Source organism: Lagenorhynchus albirostris, chromosome 5 (assembly GCF_949774975.1).
Source record: "Lagenorhynchus albirostris chromosome 5, mLagAlb1.1, whole genome shotgun sequence".
NCBI classification, from domain to species: Eukaryota; Metazoa; Chordata; class Mammalia; order Artiodactyla; family Delphinidae; genus Lagenorhynchus; species Lagenorhynchus albirostris.
The window spans coordinates 3,066,555-3,081,844 of record NC_083099.1 but is presented as its reverse complement, the minus strand read 5'-3'; positions in this window follow the sequence as shown (position 1 = coordinate 3,081,844).

Here is a 15,290-nt window from a genome sequence, read left to right as displayed (position 1 = left end):
CATAGATGTTATACATTTGTAAGATGATTTAATGCACATTTTTCCCAACCAAACTGGGACTTTTCCTACCTAGACTAAACTTGTAATGGCTTGCCTCTGTTTTTTCATGACTGTATCCCTAGCATGTAACACAGTGCTTAGTACATAGCAGTGTCAGATACATGTTTGTTGAATGAATGAATGAATAAAAAAACACCCACTGTGTCTGGCACATAGAAAGCCTTCAAGACATATAAGATATTGTTATGACTATTGTATAAAGTACCAAGAATCAATTCAAGAGTTATATAAAAACCCTTGTTGACAATACAATGATAGCTTTAGGCAGTGTATCAGTTATCTACAGCCACAGTAATGGTGAGTAACAAACTACAAAACTCAGTGGCTCCAACCATATGCACTGATGGAGAATCTGTGGGCTAGCTGGGTGGTTCCTCTGGCTCCACTACAGGCACTAGTGGCTGGTGGTTTTGCTGATCTTGGATGAGTCAGCTATCAGCGATGGCACAGGCTGAGGCAACTGGGGCCACTCACTTCTGCTCCATGTGTTCATCCTCCAGCTTGCTGGCCCGGGGGTGTTCTCCCGGTGAAAGCAGACTGTCTGTGCTCCAGCTCTGGAACACATTGCATCGACCGTAGGGAGGAGCTGGTGCACAGGAAGAAGGGGAAACCTGGTTGGGAAGAGTGGCTTTCTTCCCGTTGTGTTTTAGCCCTGTTTTCCAGCTGCTGCTGATTGTGAGCTAATAATGATACATGACAGAATAAATTCTCATCTCCTAAGGAAATGAGGGCTTATTCTCTGCTTTTCCTGGTAGCACTTCCCTCTGGGCAGCAACCCCCCTTTGAATTCACGGGGGCCACGGAGCTGGAGAGCAGAAACAGCTCTTTTTGAGCTTGAGACACAGCCTGAGACGTGATGGATACTTGGTTGTTAATGAAAACCCTGAGGGTCAAATTGTCATGCCTGTGTCAATGGGCAGTGACCTCTCGGAGCCCACACTCAAGTTCAGTGATTGCACTGCCGTTGACAGATGGCAAGTTCTTGGATGGCTTGTCCGTTCACTTTGAGGTCTCCTCCTTCTGTCTCTCTCTGCCTGCCTTTCCTTCCTTTCCCTTCCTTCCTTCCTCCCTGTTTTTCTTTCTCTTTTTCCTCCTTCAAATAAGCATTTCTCAGTGGTTAAATGTTTCTGTTCTATTTATTGCACAGAATGTGGGTATGATCTTCTCCCCTTTTCTCTACACACATAGTTTTCTCCCCACAGCATTCCATAATGAATTCTCATGTTCTGGGAATGTTTACTCCATAGCTCTGGACTTAACTTCACTCAGGCAAGGTGGGAAATCATCCATCCTTGTATATCAGTTAATGACCCAAGGCTGGTTAAGGTGGGAATAAGTGTTCAATAAAACAATCTGTTGTATTTCTCTTCACAGCTCTAATCCCATGTTTAAATGTTTGAGAGATTCTTACTATGAAAAATTATTAACAAAATTTATAAAGTATCAGGCTTCAAAGAATTATGATTTTACAAATGAGGATATGAAGTTCCAAAAGATAAGTAGGTGGTTAAAAATGAATAAAGAGATGTATGTAATTAATAAGTATGTTTCCATTTTATGCCAGGGAGCTAGTCTCAGCCAATACTTTCATGTTTTTGACACTTCTGACTGGGGTCAGTCAGTTTCAGGGACAGGACCGATGAAGGTAATTGCTCCTGATTCACTGTGGATAATGGCAGGTCCTGGCTGGGGTAGGTGACTTCTTAGCTCAACCATCTGGTCACTTCTTTTTCCCAAATCAAACTCTGGCCACTTCACTGAGAACATATGCAAACATTGACATTTTTAATCCTTGGAGGAGCAAACAGACAGAGAAATCTACATTATATTAGAGAAATATCTGGATTGACAAACCCCATTGGAAGAACATATGCTAGATCAGTGATGAAAAATCTAGTTGATACAGAAAACATTAATTTAAATGTATCTTTTTTTCACAATAATAATTAATATTTATTGGGTACTTAATGATGTGCCAGGCACTGTGATAGGTAGTTTTTTAATTGAAGTATGGTTGATTTACAATGTTGTGTTAGTTTCTGGTGTACAGCAAAGTGATTCAGCGATATATGTATATATATTATATATATACTCTGATATATATTATATATTATATATATTTTATATATACTTTTCCATTATGATTTATTACAGGATATTAAATATAGTTCTCTGTGCTATACAGTAGGACCTTGTGTTTTTGTTGTTTATATATTTTATATATAGTAGTTTATATCTGCTAATCCCAGACTCTTAATTTATCCCTCCCCCACCCCCTTTCCCCTTTGGTAACCATGAGTTTGTTTTCTATGTCTGTGACTCTGTTTCTGTTTTGTAAATAAGTTCATTTGTATCATGTTTTAGATTCCATATATGTGATAGCATATGGTATTTGTCTTTTTCTGCCTGACTTACTTTACTTAGTATGATAATCTCTAGGTCCATCTATGTTGCTGCACATGGCATTATTTTGTTCTTTTTTATAGCTGTAATATTCCATTGTATATATGTACCAAATCTTCTTTATCCATTCATCTGTCCACGGACTAAATGTATCTGTTTAAGCTTGCAACAAACTTCTTTTTTCTTTTTAATTAATTAATTAATTTATTTTTGGCTGCGTTGGGTCTTCGTTGCTGTACACAGTCTTCCTTTAGTTGCGGTGAGTGGGGGCTACTCTTTGTTGCAGTGCGTGGGCTTCTCACTGTGTTGGCTTCTCTTGTTGCAGAGTACCGGCTCTAGGCACGCGGGCTTCAGTAGTTGTGGCATGCGGGCTCAGTAGTTGTGACTTGCGGGCTCTAGAGTGCAGGCTCAGTAGTTGTGGTGCATGGGCTTAGTTGCTCTGCGGCATGTGGGGTCTTCCCGGACCAGGGCTCAAGCCCGTGTCCCCTGCATTGGCAGGCGGATTCTTAACCACTGTGCCACCAGGCAAGTCCCAACAAACCTCTTTTGAACTACCTATTTTTAAATTTTTACTGATTATGTAAATAAAGTTTTATTAGAACATAGTCACACTCATGCATTCTCATATCGTCTGTGGCTGCTTTCCTGCCAAAACAGCCAAGTAGTTGCAACACAGACTCTCTGGCTTACAAAGTCTAAAATCTTTACTCTCTAACCCTTTCCAGGAAAAGTTTCCTGACACCAGCCCTAGAGCCGTGTGAACTACTTATTTTAAATTGTGAGTATCATTCCTGGATTAGACTTTGCTAAACTCTCTAAGAGTGTAGAATGATATCATCCAGAAAGTACTTAAATTATACTTCTTAACTGAAGCTTTAGGGACTGTGAATCCATTAACTAAAGATTTATTTTCTAGTAACTATCCAAAGTAGTGCTCCCTACAAAGTAAAGTTTGCGTTTATTTTGAACTTGTAAAATATGCAGCTACCAAAATAGCATCATTTAACCACGAGATAACTTGTTGAGTTCTGGGGTTAAGCCAGGCATTTCTAATTTATAAATACTGAGGAGACACCTGACCACACACAAAGCGCAGAATAAGGTCCCAGTTTATCTGCTCTCAAAGACCCGTAATACTCAAATATCGTGAACATGTTGCATCTTTATTGTACTATTACTGTTTTTGTGTTAATTTAATTAATTGTGATTGGCATAATGGTGAGATGGGCAAAGATTTATTAAAGCACTACATGGTGGGGGGGCAGTTAGGCTGTTAAAAACAACTGAAATAGGTTTCCTGATGCATTACACATGTTCAGCTGACCGATTCCATTCAGCCAAATAGCCCACTCCAGGAGCACCTAGATCAGACCCTGGAGAAAAGAGAACCTTCTCTGATACAGACTCCTGATTTTGAGCTGTGGCCATGATCCACTCCTTGAGCTTCAGTCTATGTAGTTCTTACCTGGTAAAGCCCAACCTTACTCTTTCTTCTACGTCCCTCCATTTCTTTTCTCTGTAGAACAGAAATGATTTCCTTGGCTTCCTTCCACAGTCCTCTTCCTCCCCAGCCCGGCTTCCTCAGGTCTACCACCTGCGGTGACGCACGTCATTGTCTAACCCCATCCTAGGACCATCACAGGTACGGTTTGTCTCTGCCTGAGATTTCTCCATCCCTTTACCTGTAGCACTGGTTGAGGCCTTAGTACCCAGAGCAGTCTGTAGCAATGGCGACGGGTCAGGAGTCTGGAACTGCAACTGCGTTCCTCAGATTCCCCAGCACTTCCTACTTGTTGTTGGGACAGCTTGTTATTTCTCTCTGAACTCTCCCAAGACACTCTTTCCAATTACCATCAAGTGGACAATACTGAATTTCCTACTCTTCGTGACTGGTCTTTCTGAATATTTTCTTCCCTCTTTCAGCTGGACCTTTTTTTTTTTTTCATTTTAACATCTTTATTGGAGAATAATTGCTTTACAATGGTATGTTAGTTTCAGCTTCACAACAAAATGAATCAGTTATATATATACATATGTTCCCATATCTCTTCCCGCTGGCGTCTCCCTCCCTCCCACCCTCCATATCCCACTCCTCCAGGTGGTCACAAAGCACCGAGCTGATCTCCCTGTGCTATGCGGCTGCTTCCCACTAGCTATCTACCTTACGTTTGGTAGTGTATATATGTCCATGACTCTCTCTCGCTTTGTCACAGTTTACCCTTCCCCCTCCCCATAGCCTCAAGTCCATTCTCTAGTAAGTCTGTGTCTTTATTCCTGTTTCACCCCTAGGTTTTTCATGACATTTTTTTTCTTAAATTCCTTATATATGTGTTAGCATACGGTATTTGTCTCTCTCTTTCTGACTTACTTCACTCTGTATGACAGACTCTAGGTCTATCCACCTCATTACAAATAGCTCAATTTCGTTTCTTTTTATGGATGAGTAATATTCCATTGTATATATGTGCCACGTCTTCTTTATCCATTCATCCGATGATGGACATTTAGGTTGTTTCCACCTCTGGGCTATTGTAAATAGAGCTGCAATGAACATTTTGGTACATGACTCTTTTTGAATTATGGTTTTCTCAGGGTATATGCCCAGTAGTGGGATTGCTGGGTCATATGGTAGTTCTATTTGTAGCTTTTAAAGGAACCTCCATACTGTTCTCCACAGTGGCTGTATCAATTTACATTTCCACCAACAGTGTAAGAGGGTTCCCTCTTCTCCACACCCTCTCCAACATTTATTGTTTCTAGATTTTTTGATGATGGCCATTCTGACTGGTGTGAGATGATATCTCATTGTAGTTTTGATTTGCATTTCTCTAATGATTAGTGATGTTGAGCATTCTTTCATGTGTTTGTTGGCAGTCTGTATATCTTCATTGGAGAAATGTCTATTTAGGTCTTCTGCCCATTTTTGGATTGGGTTGTTTGTTTTTTTGTTATTAAGCTGCATGAGCTGCTTATAAAGTTTGGAGATTAATCCTTTGTCAGTTGCTTCACTTGCAAATATTTTCTCCCATTCTGAGGGTTGTCTTTTGGTCTTGTTTATGGTTTCCGTTGCTGCACAAAAGCTTTTAAGTTTCATTAGGTCCCATTTGTTTATTTTTGTTTTTATTTCCATTTCTCTAGGAGGTGGGTCCAAAAGGACCTTGCTGTGATTTATGTCATAGAGTGTCCTGCCTATGTTTTCCTCTAAGAGTTTGATAGTTTCTGGCCTTACATTTAGGTCTTTAATCCATTTTGAGCTTATTTTTGTGTATGGTGTTAGGGAGTGATCTAATCTCATACTTTTACATGTAGCTGTCCAGTTTTCCCAGCACCACTTATTGAAGAGGCTGTCCTTTCTCCACTGTACATTCCTGCCTCCTTTATCAAAGATAAGGTGACCATATATGCATGGGTTTATCTCTGGGCTTTCTATCCTGTTCCATTGATCTATCTTTCTGTTTTTGTGCCAGTACCATACTGTCTTGATTACTGTAGCTTTGGAGTATAGTCTGAAGTCAGGAAGACTGATTCCTCCAGCTCCGTTTTTCGTTCTCAAGATTGCTTTGGCTATTCGGGGTCTTTTGTGTTTCCATACAAATTGTGAAATTTTTTGTTCTAGTTCTGTTAAAAATGCCAGTGGTAGTTTGATAGGGATTGCATTGAATCTGTAGATTGCTTTGGGTAGTAGAGTCATTTTCACAATGTTGATTCTTCCAATCCAAGAACATGGTATATCTCTCCATCTATTTGTATCATCTTTAATTTCTTTCATCAGTGTCTTATAATTTTCTGCATACAGATCTTTTGTCTCCTTAGGTAGGTTTACTCCTAGATATTTTATTCTTTTTGTTGCAATGGTAAATGGAAGTGTTTTCTTGATTTCACTTTCAGATTTTTCATCCTTAGTGTATAGGAATGCCAGAGATTTCTGTGCATTAATTTTGTATCCTGCTACTTTACCAAATTCATTGATTAGCTCTAGTAGTTTTCTGGTAGCATCTTTAGGATTCTCTATGTATAGTATCATGTCATCTGCAAACACTGACAGCTTTACTTCTTCTTTTCCGATTTGGATTCCTTTTATTTCCTTTTCTTCTCTGATTGCTGTGGCTAAAATTCCAAAACTATGTTGAATAAGAGTGGTGAGAGTGGGCAACCTTGTCTTCTTCCTGATCTTAGTGGAAACGCTTTCAGTTTTTCACCATTGAGGACGATGTTGGCTGTGGGTTTGTCATATATGGCCTTTATTATGTTGAGGAAAGTTCCCTCTATGCCTACTTTCTGCAGGGTTTTTATCGTAAATGGGGGTTGAATTTTGTCAAAAGCTTTCTCTGCATCTATTGAGATGATCATACGGTTTTTCTCCTTCAGTTTGTTAATGTGGTGTATCACGTTGATTGATTTGCATATATTGAAGAATCCTTGCATTCCTGGAATAAACCCCACTTGATCATGGTGTATGATCCGTTTAATGTACTGTTGGATTCTGTTTGCTAGTATCTTGTTGAGGAGTTTTGCATCTATGTTCATCAGTGATATTGGTCTGTAGTTTTCTTTCTTTGTGACATCCTTGTCTGGTTTTGGTATCAGGGTGATGGTGGCCTCGTAGAATGAGTTGGGGAGTGTTCCTCCCTCTGCTATATTTTGGAAGAGTTTGAGAAGGATAGGTGATAGCTCTTCTCTAAATGTTTGATAGAATTCGCCTGTGAAGCCATCTGGTCCTGGGCTTTTGCTTGTTGGAAGATTTTTAATCACAGTTTCAATTTCGGTGCTTGTGATTGGTCTGTTCATATTTTCTATTTCTTCCTGATTCAGTCTCAGAAGGTTGTGCCTTTCTAAGAATTTGTCCATTTCTTCCGGGTTGTCCATTTTATTGGCATAGAGTTGCTTATAGTAATCTCTCATGATCTTTTGTATTTCTGCAGTGTCAGTTGTTACTTCTCCTTTTTCATTTCTAATTCTATTGATTTCAGTCTTCTTCCTTTTTTTCTTGATGAGTCTGGCTAATGGTTTATCAATTTTGTTTATCCTTTCGAACAACCAGCTTTTAGTTTTATTGATCTTTGCTATCATTTCCTTCATTTCTTTTTCATTTATTTCTGATCTGATTTTTATGATTTCTTGCCTTCTGCTAACTTTGGGGTTTTTTTGTTCTTCTTTCTCTAATTGCTTTAGGTGCAAGGTTAGGTGGTTTATTCGAGATGTTTCCTGTTTCTTAAGGTAGGATTGTATTGCTATAAATTTCCCTCTTAGAACTGCTTTTGCTGCATCCCATAGATTTTGAGTCGTCGTTTCTCCATTGTCATTTGTTTCTAGGTATTTTTTGATTTCCTCTTTGATTTCTTCAGTGATCACTTCGTTATTAAGTAGTGTATTGTTTAGCGTCGATGTGTTTGTATTTTTTACAGATCTTTTCCTGTAATTGATATCTAGTCTCATAGCGTTGTAGTCAGAAAAGATACTTGATACAGTTTCAGTTTTCTTAAATTTACCAAGATTGATTTGTGACCCAAGATATGATCTATCCTGGCGAATGTTCCATGAGCACTTGAGAAGAAAGTGTATTCTGTTGTTGTTGAATGGAAAGTCCTATAAATATCAGTTAAGTCTATCTTGTTTAATGTATCATTTAAAGCTTGTGTTTCCTTATTTATTTTCATTTTGGATGATCTGTCGATTGGTGAAAGTGGGGTGTTAAAAGTCCCCTACTATGACTGTGTTACTGTCGATTTCCCCTTTTATGACTGTCAGTATTTGCTTTATGTATTGAGGTGCTCCTATGTTGGGTGCATAAATATTTACAATTGTTATAACTTCTTCTTGGATCGATCCCTTGATCATTATGTAGTGTCCTTCTTTGTCTCTTGTAATAGTCTTTATTTTAAAGTCTATTTTGTCTGATATGAGAATTGCTACTCCAGCTTTCTTTTGGTTTCCATTTGCATGAAATACCTTTTTCCATCCCCTTACTTTCAGTCTGTATGTGTCTCTAGGTCTGAAGTGGGTCTCTTGTAGACAGCAAATATATGGGTCTTGTTTTTGTATCCATTCAGCCAATCTGTGTCTTTTGGTGGGAGCATTTAGTCCATTTACATTTAAGGTAATTATTGATATGTATGTTCCCATTCCCATTTGCTTAATCATTTTGGGTTCGTTATTGTAGGTGTTTTCCTTCTTTTTTGTTTCTTGCCTAGAGAAGTTCCTTTAGCATTTGTTGTAAAGCTGGTTTGGTGGTGCTGAACTCTCTCAGCTTTTGCTTGTCTGTAAAGGTTTTAATTTCTCCATCAAATCTGAATGAGATCCTTGCTGGGTAGAGTAATCTTGGTTGCAGGTTTTTCTCCTTCAACACTTTCAATATGTCCTGCCACTCCCTTCTGGCTTGCAGAGTTTCTGCTGAAAGATCAGCTGTTAACCTTATGGGGATTCCCTTGTGTGTTATTTGTTGTTTTTCCCTTGCTGCTTTTAATATGCTTTCTTTGTATTTAATTTTTGACAGTTTGATTAATATGTGTCTTGGTGTATTTCTCCTTGGATTTATCCTGTATGGGACTCTCTGTGCTTCCTGGACTTGATTAACTATTTCCTTTCCCATATTAGGGAAGTTTTCAACTATAATCTCTTCAAATATTTTCTCAGTCCCTTTCTTTTTCTCTTCTTCTTCTGGAACCCCTATAATTCGAATGTTGGTGCGTTTAATGTTGTCCCAGAGGTCTCTGAGACTGTCCTCATTTCTTTTCATTCTTTTTTCTTTATTCTGCTCTGCAGTAGTTATTTCCACTATTTTATCTTCCAGGTCACTTATCCGTTCTTCTGCCTCAGTAATTCTGCTATTGATCCCATCTAGAGTATTTTTCATTTCATTTATTGTGTTGTTCATCATTGTTTGTTTCATCTTTAGTTCTTCTAGGTCCTTGTTAACTGTTTCTTGCATTTTGTCTATTCTATTTCCAAGATTTTGGATCATCTTTACTATCATTATTCTGAATTCTTTTTCAGATAGACTGCCTATTTCCTCTTCATTTGTTAGGTCTGGTGGGTTTTTATCTTGCTCCTTCATCTGCTGTGTGTTTTTCTGTCTTTTCATTTTGCTTATCTTACTGTGTTTGAGGTCTCCTTTTTGCAGGCTGAAGGTTCGTAGTTCCTGTTGTTTTTAGTGTCTGTCCCCAGTGGCTAAGGTTGGTTAAGTGGGTTGTGTAGGCTTCCTGATGGAGGGTACTAGGGCCTGTGTTCTGGTGGATGAGGCTGGATGTTGTCTTTCTGGTGGGCAGGTCCACGTCTGGTGGTGTGTTTTGGGGTGTCTGTAGACTTATTATGATTTGGGGCAGCATCTCTGCTAATGGGTGGGGTTGTGTTCCTGCCTTGCTAGTTGTTTGGCATAGGATGTCCAGCACTGTAGCTTGCTGGTCGTTGAGTGAAGCTGGGTGCTGGTGTTGAGATGGAGATCTCTGGGAGATTTTCACCGTTTGATATTATGTGCAGCTCGGAGGCCTCTTGTGGACCAGTGTCCTGAAGTTGGCTCTCCCACCTCATAGGCACAGCACTAACTCCTGGGTGCAGCACCAAGAGCCTTTCATCCACAGGGCTCCTTAATTTGGGATGATTGGGTGTCTATTCATGTATTCCACAGATGCAGGTACATCAAGTTGATTGTGGAGCTTTAATCCGCTGCTTCTGAGGCTGCTGGCAGAGATTTCCCTTTCTCTTCTTCGTTCTCACAGCTCCCAGGGGCTCAGCTTTGGATTTGGCCCCGCCTGTGCGTGTAGGTCGCCGGAGGGCATCTGTTCTTTGCTCAGACAGGACGGGGTTAAAGGAGCCGCTGATTCGGAGGCTCTGGCTCACTCAGGCCCGGGGCGGGGGGGGGGGGGGGTTAGGGAGGGTCACGGAGTGCGGGGCGGGCCTGTGGCAGCAGAGGCAGGTGTGAAGTTGCACCAGCCTGAGGCGTGCTGTGTGTTCTCCCGGGGGAGTTGTCCCTGGGTCCCGGGACCCTGGCAGTGGCGGGCTGCACAGGCTCCCCGGAAGGGGGGTGTAGATAGTGACCTGTGTTCGCACACAGGCTTCTTGGTGGCGGCAGCAGCGGCCTTAGCGTCTCCCACCCGTCTCTGGGGTCCGCACTTTTAGCCGCGGCTTGCGCGCGTCTCTGGAGCTCCTTTAAGCAGCGCTCTTAATCCCCTCTCCTCGCGCACCAGGAAATAAAGAGGGAAGAAGTAGTCTCTTGCCTCTTCGGCAGGTCCAGACTTTTCCCCGGACTCCCTCCCGGCTAGCCGAGGTGCACTAACGCCCTGCAGGCTGTGTTCACGCCGCCAACCCCAGTCCTCTCCCGGCGCTCCGACAGAAGCCGGAGCCTCAGCTCCCAGCCCTGCCCGCCCCAGCGGGCGAGCAGACAAGCCTCTCGGGCTGGTGAGTGCCGGTCGGCCCTGATCCTCTGCGGGAATCTTTCCGCTTTGCCCTCCGCACCCCTGTTGCTGTGCTCTCCTCCGCGGCTTCGAAGCTCCCCCACTCTGCCACCCGTAGTCTCCGCCCGCGAAGGGTCTTCCTAGTGTGTGGACACTTTTCCTCCTTCACAGCTCCCTCCCGCTGCTGCAGGACCCGTCCCTATCCTTTTGTCTCTGTTTATTTTTTTCTTTTGCCCTAACCAGGTACGTGGGGGGTTTCTTGCCTTTTGGGAGGTCTGAGGTCTTCTGCCAGCGTTCAGTAGGTGTTCTGTAGGAGTTGTTCCACGTGTAGATGTATTTCTGGTGTATCTGTGGGGAGGAAGGTGATCTCCGCGTCTTAGTCTTCCGCCATCTTCCCGGAAGTCTCGAGAATTTGCATTCTCAGCTGGACCTTTATCTAGTATCTGTCCTGTCCTAATTACAGATCAGGGCGCCTCTCACTTTTCCCATTTGACTCTTGCCAACAGGCTCTTCCCAGGACACTTTGTGGCTCACGCTAGAAAAGGCAGTGGATTAGAGAATTGCAAATATCCTTTAAGTGCTGTGATTAAGTGGTAGACACATGTGTGTTGTAAATTACACCAAACTAAGTTTTATCTTTCTGAAGTAGTGTTGATTTACAATATATTAGTTTCAAGTGTACAGCATAGATTCAACATTTTTATAGGTTATACTCCTTTTAAAGTTATTATAAAATATTGGCTATATTTCCTGTGCTGTATAACATATCCTTGTATCTTATTTAGTTTATATGTAGTATTTTGTACTTCTTAATCCCTTACCCCTATCTTGCCCATCCCCTCTTCCCTCTCCCACTGGTACCCCCTAGTTTGTTCTCTGTATCTGTGACTCTGTTTCTCCAAACTGACTTTTATCCTTTGAAAGCCAATGAAGTCCCCATGACATAGCTGTTATGTCAACAGACAGTCCAATAGCATTGAACCTGTGGTTGAATTTAATCTGGATGGTTGCTCAGTTTCGTAACTTAATGGTGCATTGATCTGGTAAATTATTGAAATCACAATGATATGATGTTTTAAGTTAGTTCATGAGTAGGTGGATGTAAAGGGAGAATTGAGAAAATAGGCTATTGTAAAAATCATCCTAGTCTATTTCTTTTCTTTTCTTTTTTTGATCTACACAACTTGATTATAAAAGAACTATAAAACCCAGAGAAGATCACAGGTTACTGCATATCAAAGCTCAAAAAGATATTTTGAGAAGTTAAATTTCTAGGGTCGTATACTTTGTATCAGTTGCAGAGCTGGGATCAGACCATAACAGCTCTTTGACAATGGTGTGCAAATAAATTTCAAATTTGATAAATTTGTTAATAATCTTTGCTATTTTAGAGATTGTGTGGCCTAATGAAGATCTGCTTTGCAGTACATGCTAGATGAGAGTAAAAGTCAGTGGTACTTGTGCTAAAATCAGAAACTCAGGTGACCACCAAGGTGTAGGGCAAACTCATTTGCCAGTGTTATCACAGAATGCTTCCATTCAGGACAGTGACAACGTTTTAGATCTCTTGGCCTCTAGTGCAACCCTTTGAGATAAATAAATACATTTTTAAGGGACGTGCTTAAAGCATTGCTTTGATTTATTTTTTAAAAGATAAATTAATAACCCATATCCCCACCCAGCAACACTCAGTGATTTGATGTGCATATACCTCTATCCTATTTGTTCACATAAAGGATCATCCACACATTAAGGTAAACCTGTCGTGTGCCCATTAGTGAATCATCACTGCATTAAGAGGCTTTCAATACCGAATCTTTCTAATGTTGTTAGACAACCTTGACCTTCAGTTTCTTGCAATGTGAATAATACTGCATCGTATCTACAGAGAACAGTATAATCATCTTTTCTATTCGTGGCACTAAGACAGTCAACAGTATTTGATACAATCAGCATGTGTCTTGATACGGAAGGCACATGGTGACAAGCCTAACTGAATGTAGTTATTCGGCTGTCATGAAATGCACCTTATGGTGATAAACTTCCGCCATAAAATTGGAAGACTATCACATAAACATGTTCCACGAAGAAATACACTCGCAGAATTCATGGCTGGGTTATTGTTGGAAAACAGCATTCTATTTATTGTGCTGTGGTTTTTACAGTGTGTGTCAGTGTTTGGATGTTCATTACGTTTTACAATGAAGTAATTACGGGCTGGTGATTTCTCAGTTCTGAAGAGCAGTTCTATCTAATTAGTGAACAATAAATTGAAGTAGTTAGATTAGGGAAATTTTTTTTAACATCTTTATTGGAGTATAATTGCTTACAATGGTGTGTTAGTTTCTGCTGTATAACAAAGTGACTCAGCTATACATATACATATATCCCCATATCTCCTCTCTCTTGTGACTCCCTCCCACCCTCCCTATCCCACCCCTCTAGGTGGTCACAAAGGACAGAGCTGATCTCCCTGTGCTATGCAGCTGCTTCCCACTAGCTATCTGTTTTACGTTTGGTAGTGTATATATGTCCATGCCACTCTCTCACTTCGTCCCAGCTTACCCTTCCTCCTCCCCGTGTCCTCAAGTCCATTCTCTACGTCTGCGTCTTTATTCCTGTCCTGCCCCTAGGTTCTTCAGAAGCATTTGTTTTTTTTTTAGATTCCATATATATATGTTAGCATATGTTGAACGGACTTAGCAGGGCCAGCTAATTCTCAGTGTATAGACGTATTGTTTAAACTTAAGGTCTCAAACTACATGCATTTTTCAATTTTATGGTAATTGTTTTTTCTACCAGCTTTTTTCTTTTACCTTAGTCTCTGCTTTTTCTCTGTCTCTTTCTCTAATATCACTGCATTATTAACTAATAAAATGACACATTAATGGTGCTGATGAACTGAGATATACCACTGAGGCTAAGCATATAACCATCCAGTGTGCTTACATGGCCCCTAAACTGATAGTATACAACGTATTTCAAGACATTTGTCCTTGAGTTTTCTTATGCCCCTGGGATTGATCTTCGCATTCTGGTGCCTGCTCTCCAGCGATGGATGGACGATGGTAGGAGGGGCTGTTCCTGGAATCTGCGTGCCGGGAACCCAGCCTCACTGGTTTTGCTGAGGAAGGGTCTGAGATCTCACTTTCCTCTCACAGAGCTAGGAACTATCTGTATTGTCACAATTTTTATCACATATCCCGGATGTTCAGTCTATGTTTTGTAGATTCATGCCTTGAAAAAGAGCCACAACTACCTTCAAATTCCATGCATAGTAATGATAGGTAAATATTTTCTAAAGAAAAAATTAAAAAACAGAGACGACCATAGCCAGATACAAATCAAGACAAGTAATTTGAAAAGCTGGGACTCAGACCCAGCCTTTCCCCTGGGGCCTTGCCCCGCTGCCTGCAAGCCGTGTTAACCGGGTCTTCAGCACTCCCAGTAACCTCTAAGATGGCAGCCCCAGATGCTGCTGGCAGGTCTGGTTCTTTGGGTCTGTGGGGTGTTAGTCAGGGAGGAGCCAAGGCTGGAACGGAGGAGAGGGGTAAGGAGAATGAGAGAATAGAAAAGACTCCAGCAGGCAAGTAATAATGGAAGGAATAGCAGTGTAGCAATACGAAGCCAAAAATAGATTTTAAAGGGACACTAAATCATAATAAAAAGAGCAATTCACCAAGAATGTATTACAGCCAGGTATATGAACCTAAAAACACAGCCTTAAATATATATGAAACAAACACTGACATGGTTTTATGGAGAAAAAATTTTAAATTACAATCATTGTGGGAGATTTTTAACAGTTGCCTACGGAAAACTGGATAGAAAAAAAAAATTGTAAGGATATAGAAAACTAGAGACCTTTTTAAAGAGCTAATTTAAAGGTGGCAACCACTCCTCAGTTTTAGAGTTTGGTTATCAGGAGAAAATACAGGCCCAGTGCTGCTGGAACACCAGATCTCCCAAGAGAAGTTTAGAATCAAAATTTTCAGGTAAGATCTTATTGATAGTGTGACAGTTGGCCTGAGGCTTAAATAATATCAGAATACAGAGCACCTGGCATGTAGTAGACACACAATAATTTATAGCTCCCCTCTTCCCTTTTGGGAACAAGTCTATTTCTCATAGTAGTGGGCTGGGAGGGGCACTGAGTTGTTAGAATTGGTTCTAGATCAGTTCTAGATATACAGGGACAAGGAATGCAAGCCTGCCCCAAAATGCCTTTCTCACCAGCCTGTTTGGATTCATTTTTCCATCCTTGAAATGTCCCTCTTCAAAGTTTAACAAGTTAGGCTAGGGAGTTGCTTCCAGAACACTGTTGAAATGCACACATCTTTTCTGAGGATGGACCTCTGTCATCGACTCATAAATAGGAATGGACTTTCATAGTGGCACATTAAGAGCACGAGTGCAGCCTTTTGAAGACATCACCTT